This window comes from Xenopus tropicalis, chromosome 7 (genome assembly GCF_000004195.4).
Source record: "Xenopus tropicalis strain Nigerian chromosome 7, UCB_Xtro_10.0, whole genome shotgun sequence".
In the NCBI taxonomy this organism is placed as follows: domain Eukaryota; kingdom Metazoa; phylum Chordata; class Amphibia; order Anura; family Pipidae; genus Xenopus; species Xenopus tropicalis.
In genome coordinates, this window is record NC_030683.2 from 87,330,231 (window position 1) to 87,336,897 (window position 6,667).

The following is a 6,667-nucleotide window of genomic DNA, read 5'->3' on the forward strand; positions in this document are numbered from 1 at the left end:
TATATTTTAAGTTTTATTTGTCACAGCAGCGGTAGGACCTTGCCAGAGTACTGCACAGGTCATTTTAGCAGAGGGAGAAAGGAGGTTCTCTCCTGTGACTGCACGGTGGATTGATAGATACAGACGCTACTACTGCTTGTGCTAGGTGACAGCCTGCTTGGATTTCCTATCATCAAGACACTGCAGATCCAGGACCGGCAGCAGGGCTGCTGAACTTCTCTCATGGTTGGTAATGCAGCTCCTGCTGGTAGCAGAGTTTGGGGCCTTCCTCTCTGTAGGTAGAGGCAGTCTAATACTCATTCAAGTCTTCAGCGAGGAACGGCAGAGCATAGAAGTGACCTCTTATGGAATTATGGCTTTAGAATATTGCCTTGGGTTAGGCTGGCAAGGTCCTATTTATTTGATAAAATGTGAATAAATGCTGTGGCCATTTTCTCCACCTCTGTCTCCTGGTGTTTCATTGAGATATGTAACAAGGGGGTTCAGTGGGGTGCCTCAAGGCGAAGGGTCAATTGAGGAGTCCCCTTGTCATGTTTGTTCTAGGTCAGAGTTGTGTGAACAATTTTTTAAGTTACAAAAATCCCCAAATTTAGATATTTGTAGATATCACTAAAAAATGTTTGCATTACTATGATCTGTTTTATCTTCATGTCTAGCATTTTGGGTAGTAGCATGTAAAGTTCTGATGGAAATAATGGATTCAGGTGTTTTTTATTCTTTTCATAACCACAGTTTGCAATAATCACTCCAGCCTACTCTCTCCCTCACACTGACTTCTATCCCTCACTCTCACAAATGATAACTATAAATACAAATAAATACAAGGAACAATAGTAATACCTTAAGAATCAAAGAGACAAAAGGATGGAGGTCCCTGCCCTATAGCGCTTACAATCGAAATCACCACTTAACAACTGATGTATATGATGCAGTTCACTATATTTATTTTTGAAAGGCTATTTGACCTTTATACATGCTGAAATGTTTTTTTCAATATGGAGCTATACTGATCCTTTTCCTGGATTATACATGGTCACATGGTAAAGTATGGTATGCTAAAAAGGACATTTCTCAAAGCAATCACAATTATAAACATAAAAGAAACCAGTAGGTGGTGCAATAAAACAGAAAAACAATGCTGTAGGCATAACAAGGTATATGCCTAGTGTCCAACCACCACTGCACCCTAGGCATTTGCCTCGTCTGCCTACCCCTAGTTCCAGAGGAGGAAAACAGTTCAGCTGCACAGAAAAGTACAGTTGAGTGCTAAAACCTGTAGTATGCCCTCAATTGTAACCCGGGGAGGCATATTGTGAGGGAAACAAATGTGAAATAGCTTATTAAAAAAAAAGCTTGAACCAAATGATTTTCTGAGGAAATGTAGCACACCAGCAAGAATAACATTGTTCTGTTTATTTTCAATGAAGCTGAAAATCTTGAATGTATTCACATTTGTGTTTTCTCAATGAGAAAAAAATGCAGACTCAATTTGTGCATTTAGATTTAACTCGGGTGCACATTTTTTGCTTTACTTTTGTTCTATTAGAATATTTTGCAAGATTTTCTTGGCTATATATTTAGATTTGTGATAAATAACCCTCTAACTGTTGGGTTCTAATTTGTCTCTTGAAGCAAGACCAGGGCAACAATAATATGTTGGGAACTTAACAATATAGGTTTTCATGGGCAAACAGCCACACACATGCTTAAATCACCGTGTGTATGGCTAGGCTGGTGTACTGTTAAAGTTGCCACCATTGGACTTTGAAATGTGGAAATGTATTCTCTGTAGTCATAAACAGTGGCTTATACTAAAGCATACTTAGCAATATCTAAGTAAATTGCATCCACTGCAATCCCATGGATTTATCTTGCTCATTGGAAGCAGTTAAATTAGCTTGGTAAGATACATGTTGGACAATACCTAGGGTTGCCACCTGGCCAGTATTTTACTGGTAAAAATGCTGCTCAATGACAATATTATTGAAAAGGAAATGAGATTGAAAAGGTGACAACCCTAACAATTAGTGATGAGCAAAATTTTTCACCAGGCATGGATTCAGGGTGAAATTCCATATTTCAGCATTGGCAGATTTTTTGTGAAAAAGCCACAAAAATTTGGCATGGAAAAAATTCACAGACTGAGGAAAAAGCCGCTATTGTGGCAAATCTGCATGATAGCTGCGTTTTGCAAATTTTTTCGTTTTGTTTACCACCTTGAGGAACAAAAATAACATTTAAATAACAATTTCACATATAAATGACAATTTGACATGCATGGGACATGTTGTCATAAAACTAAGCAATGCCGCCAGTATATCTGATTCCCCGTTTGCTCAGTTGTGAAATAAAAAGTAATTTTTTTTTTGTAGTAAGATGGGCCCTTAAGCCTTACTATTTGCAAAAGAGTGATTTCTGATCTACCTGTGTAAGGAGTAAATACATTCATCTGTGGGACCCCAACAGAGTCAAAGCAACCTCCATATCATTCAATGTGGCACTTGCCAGGTGATATTAGCCTGGAACAGCACATCTATGACATTCCAGTCATCACCCAAATAGACATAAAAAAGTGCTTGATAAAAAAGCAGCACGATAAAAAGCAGCACTTATATTGCCTGACATAGCCACATGTTTCATTGACCCTAAACAATGATTGCATATTTTAGCAGGTGGGAAAACTTTTGCAATTGCCCATATTGTCTTCTGTTCAATTTTTAGGGCTAAGTTTTTTTTTCATGCTGCTGCTGTTCAGGTAAAAACAACAATAGTCTATTACAGTCACTTATTAAATGCTTTATTGCCTGTAATGGATGTGTCAGAATTGCAGGAACCAATATGGGTGTTTATGGCAAGGTATTACACCTTTCTCTGTTATAATAAGACAGTAGCTTGTGCAGGTATGGGGCCTATTATCCAGAATGCTTGTGGTCTGGGGTTTTCCAGATAAGTGCTCTTTCCATAATTTGAATCTCCATTACTTAAGTCTACTAAAAAAAAATTTAAACATCAATTAAAACCAATAGGATTGTTTTGCCTCTAACAAGGATTAATGGAATCTTAGTTGGGATCAAGTACAAGGTACAGGTATAGGATTCTTTATCCAGAAAACCATTATCCAGAAAGTTCTGAATTACAGAAAGGCTGTCTCCCATAGACTTCATTTTAAACAAATGATTCTGATTTTTAGAAATGATTTTCTTTTTCTCTGTAATAATGAAACAGTACCTTGTACTTGATCCCAACTAAGATATAATTAATCCTTATTGGAGGCAAAACAATCCTATTGGGTTTATTTAATGTTTAAATGATTTTTTAGTAAACTTAAAGCATGGCGATCTAAACTAGACCCCTTATCCAGAAGACCCTAGGTCCCGAGCATTCTGGATAATAGATCCCATACCTGTACTTTTTGATTAATATGAAGTCTATGGGAGATGGCACCAATCAAGAGAATAATAGGAAAATCTTCAATGGGTTTTTCCAAGTCCAGTTATGCATAAAACATTGGCATACATTTTAGTACAACTCTAGTATTGACACTTTCAAAAGTAAGTGCACAGCTCTAACTTATTTTAAACCTTATGTCCTTAAAATCCAGTTAATTTTACAATAGAGTTTGCTCTTGTTGGTGAAAAATATACAAATGCGTGTTAATAAAAAATAGTTTGACAATCAGACAATCAGACAATCATATTCATACTGTCATTCAGTAGCTATGCAAGGTTGATAATGAAGGAGTTCTTATGTAGTGCATGTATTCAAACATTTTCACTCTTCTTAACTAACAGTTTATATGATTTAACTTGTAAATCTTTGTCTACACACATTTTGTTTAGACAAATTAAATTGAGTTCTTTCTTGCCATAATCATTTGCATTAAATATTTATACTCAGTGAGGCAGAAAATGAAAATACACCAGTTAAAAAGAAGAGGAGTGCAGATAAATGTCAGTTTGGTAAGACTGATGCTCCTGTTTCTTTCTTCCATACAGTGCAATTATAGTGAGTCCCAAGTTCAGTTAACCAGAAATAATACTAAAAGAATTGGATGCACTTAAAATTCATAAGGTAGGATTTTTCTTTATGGTACCAATTCTGTGCAAACACTATATCCTCACGGGATTTATATGATATGCATTTTTTTTAACCAAATGTCATTCTAAGCATCTGACATGACATAAATAAGGTGATTACTACATAAGCTATTGGATAACAGAAATTTAAATTATTGGTAAATGTTCATAAATGTTGGTAAAGTTTTTGCATGAAATTTTTTAGGGAAAAACTATGTTGTGAAAAAAAAGGCATCCGCTATATGAAGAATCCCTAGCATTTTTTGCTTAAACTAAACAGAGAATTCTGGTTTCTTATCTATGAGTTTCCCTTTGATATACTGTACTCAGGCAGCCACATATTTTAATATAATTGGCAAAACCTTAAATAACTGATGAAGCATTTCAGTATGGGTGGCTAATAATGCATAATATTACCCTGCTGTTGAGAGAGAAATACTGTAGAGTAAGGAGTCACAGAAGAACCATGCAGAATGAATACCTTATTAAGATTTTATACTAGCTCTGCTGTTATGCTGATATGTTTCCATTGCAAACCTTTTTTTCATCCCATTTCTGTTAATATTTGCCCATATGTTAATATAAAAAAATATAACTTCTGTCAAAATGTGGATCTACAGTACATTTTATCTTAATGTAAAGAAAAAATATTACATAATAAAAAGGACAGTTCGTACTTTAAATAGCTTTTATGAGGTTTATAGTTCCCCCAGAAGGCACATAGTCCTCCTGTGTGCTCCACATTTTCCCTCAAATCTACTTCCCCCACAGAAGTTACTTTAGATATGTTTTTTTAGCGCTCGAAATATCGACCTTTAGTGAATCAACCCTTATGTGCCTTTTTTTTGACTGACAAAAAGTATGCCAGGATAAAGCTGCCGAGTAGTGAGGGGCGAAATGTTTCGGCAGGCACGGATTAGCGGCGAATTTCCGCGTTTCGCCATTGGCGGATTGTTTCATGAAACAGATGAAAAAATTAGCTGCGGAAAAATTCGGCGATCGTCCAAAAATTGTCGCCCGCGACAAAAGAATAGAATAGAAAAGAATAGCCTTGCGACAAAAAATAGCCATGGGCAACAAAAAAATAGCCGTGGGCGACAAAAAAATACGTGCAACATTTTCGCCATTTCGTGAATTTTTAGTCGTTTCGCAAATCTTTTGAAAGATTCGCGAATTTTTCGGCTAAGCGAAACGGGACAGATTCGCTCATCACTACTGCCGAGAACCATTCTATGGAATCCTATGGAGGCTTAGAAGAATAGAGTTGCTAGTGGTAGCCTGTCCTTGACACATTTTCAAGGGGAAGTTCCCATGATTGTTTTCTATTGCACTTAGTTTCTTGTGAAACTTAAACAAATTATTGTTTTCCAAGATTGAGCCCCAGTACTCCTAAAATGGCCGCTGGAGCACTTCTTGTTTGGGAAAAATAAAGAAGATTTATGGAAATGAACGGCCATTTAAATTTCATGAATTTTGCAATTTTTTCAGGCTCAAAAAAATTGCAATTTTCATACAATAAACTCGATATTTTCTTTCGACTCTACCAATATTATTGTGACATTTAATAAATGAAAGAATGATCATGTTTTATTCAAAAAAAATACCAAGTTTATACGAGTTTCAATGCCAGAAAAAAATCTAGTTTTAGTAAATCAGCCCCATACATTTAAATTAATTTTTGTTGCCTTAAGGTATAATAACCTAAATTACTGAAAGATACTTATCCAGCAAACCCCAGGTTCCAAACATTCCTGATAACAGATTCCATACACCTACTTTATTTATATTTTGATCTATAATTATGTTTAAGAGCTGGGGGCAAATTTTACATAGCATTTTGCATTAGCCCAGAGAAATGGAAGTATTTGTTTGTTGTGATAGAAGAGTTAATTCACTATTATACTGTAAATAATAAGTAAACTTTTTTCAATTTTTTAATCTCTAAAATTACTCTAAATGGTGTCAAGAGTAATATACCCTTTTCTTTGAATCCATTCTCATGTTGTTTCTTCTTTAGAAGCAGCTCATCTCGGCTACTTCCTAGTCTAGTCAAGCCCTGCCCCTTTGTCTGAGCTCTCCTTCTATTTTTGACTGTGTGGTCAACGAGGTGCTTGCTGTCCATGCCTGACTGATTTTCATTGTAGCAGGAGTCACAAGTATGCACAGTAGATGCCTCTTTGGCAATCTCCACAGTCAAAGAGAGGAGGAAGCTCAGAAAAAGGAGGCAGAGCTAAAATGAGATACAGCTGAGCTGTTTGTGCTGCAGAAATAACATGAGACTGGACACATGAAGGTATATTATTGTGATGGCGTTTTCAAGTCTTTTTAGGGATTTTAAAATAAAAAGGCTTACTTATCCTTTAACAATGATGACAGTTAGGGATTTATTGGCAGCTGTTTACAAGGGTCAGGTTCCAATAGTTTACAGCAGCACTAGGGTTAATTAGGATTACACACAGGTCTTCTTGGAAATTATTCCTCAGGTGGGTGGACAGGTAGGCTATTTGGGGATAGGCTGTCAGGAGATAGGAAGTCAGATTGCACATGGAATAGGAGTATAAAAAGGGGAGCAGGGTCAGAATACTTACCTT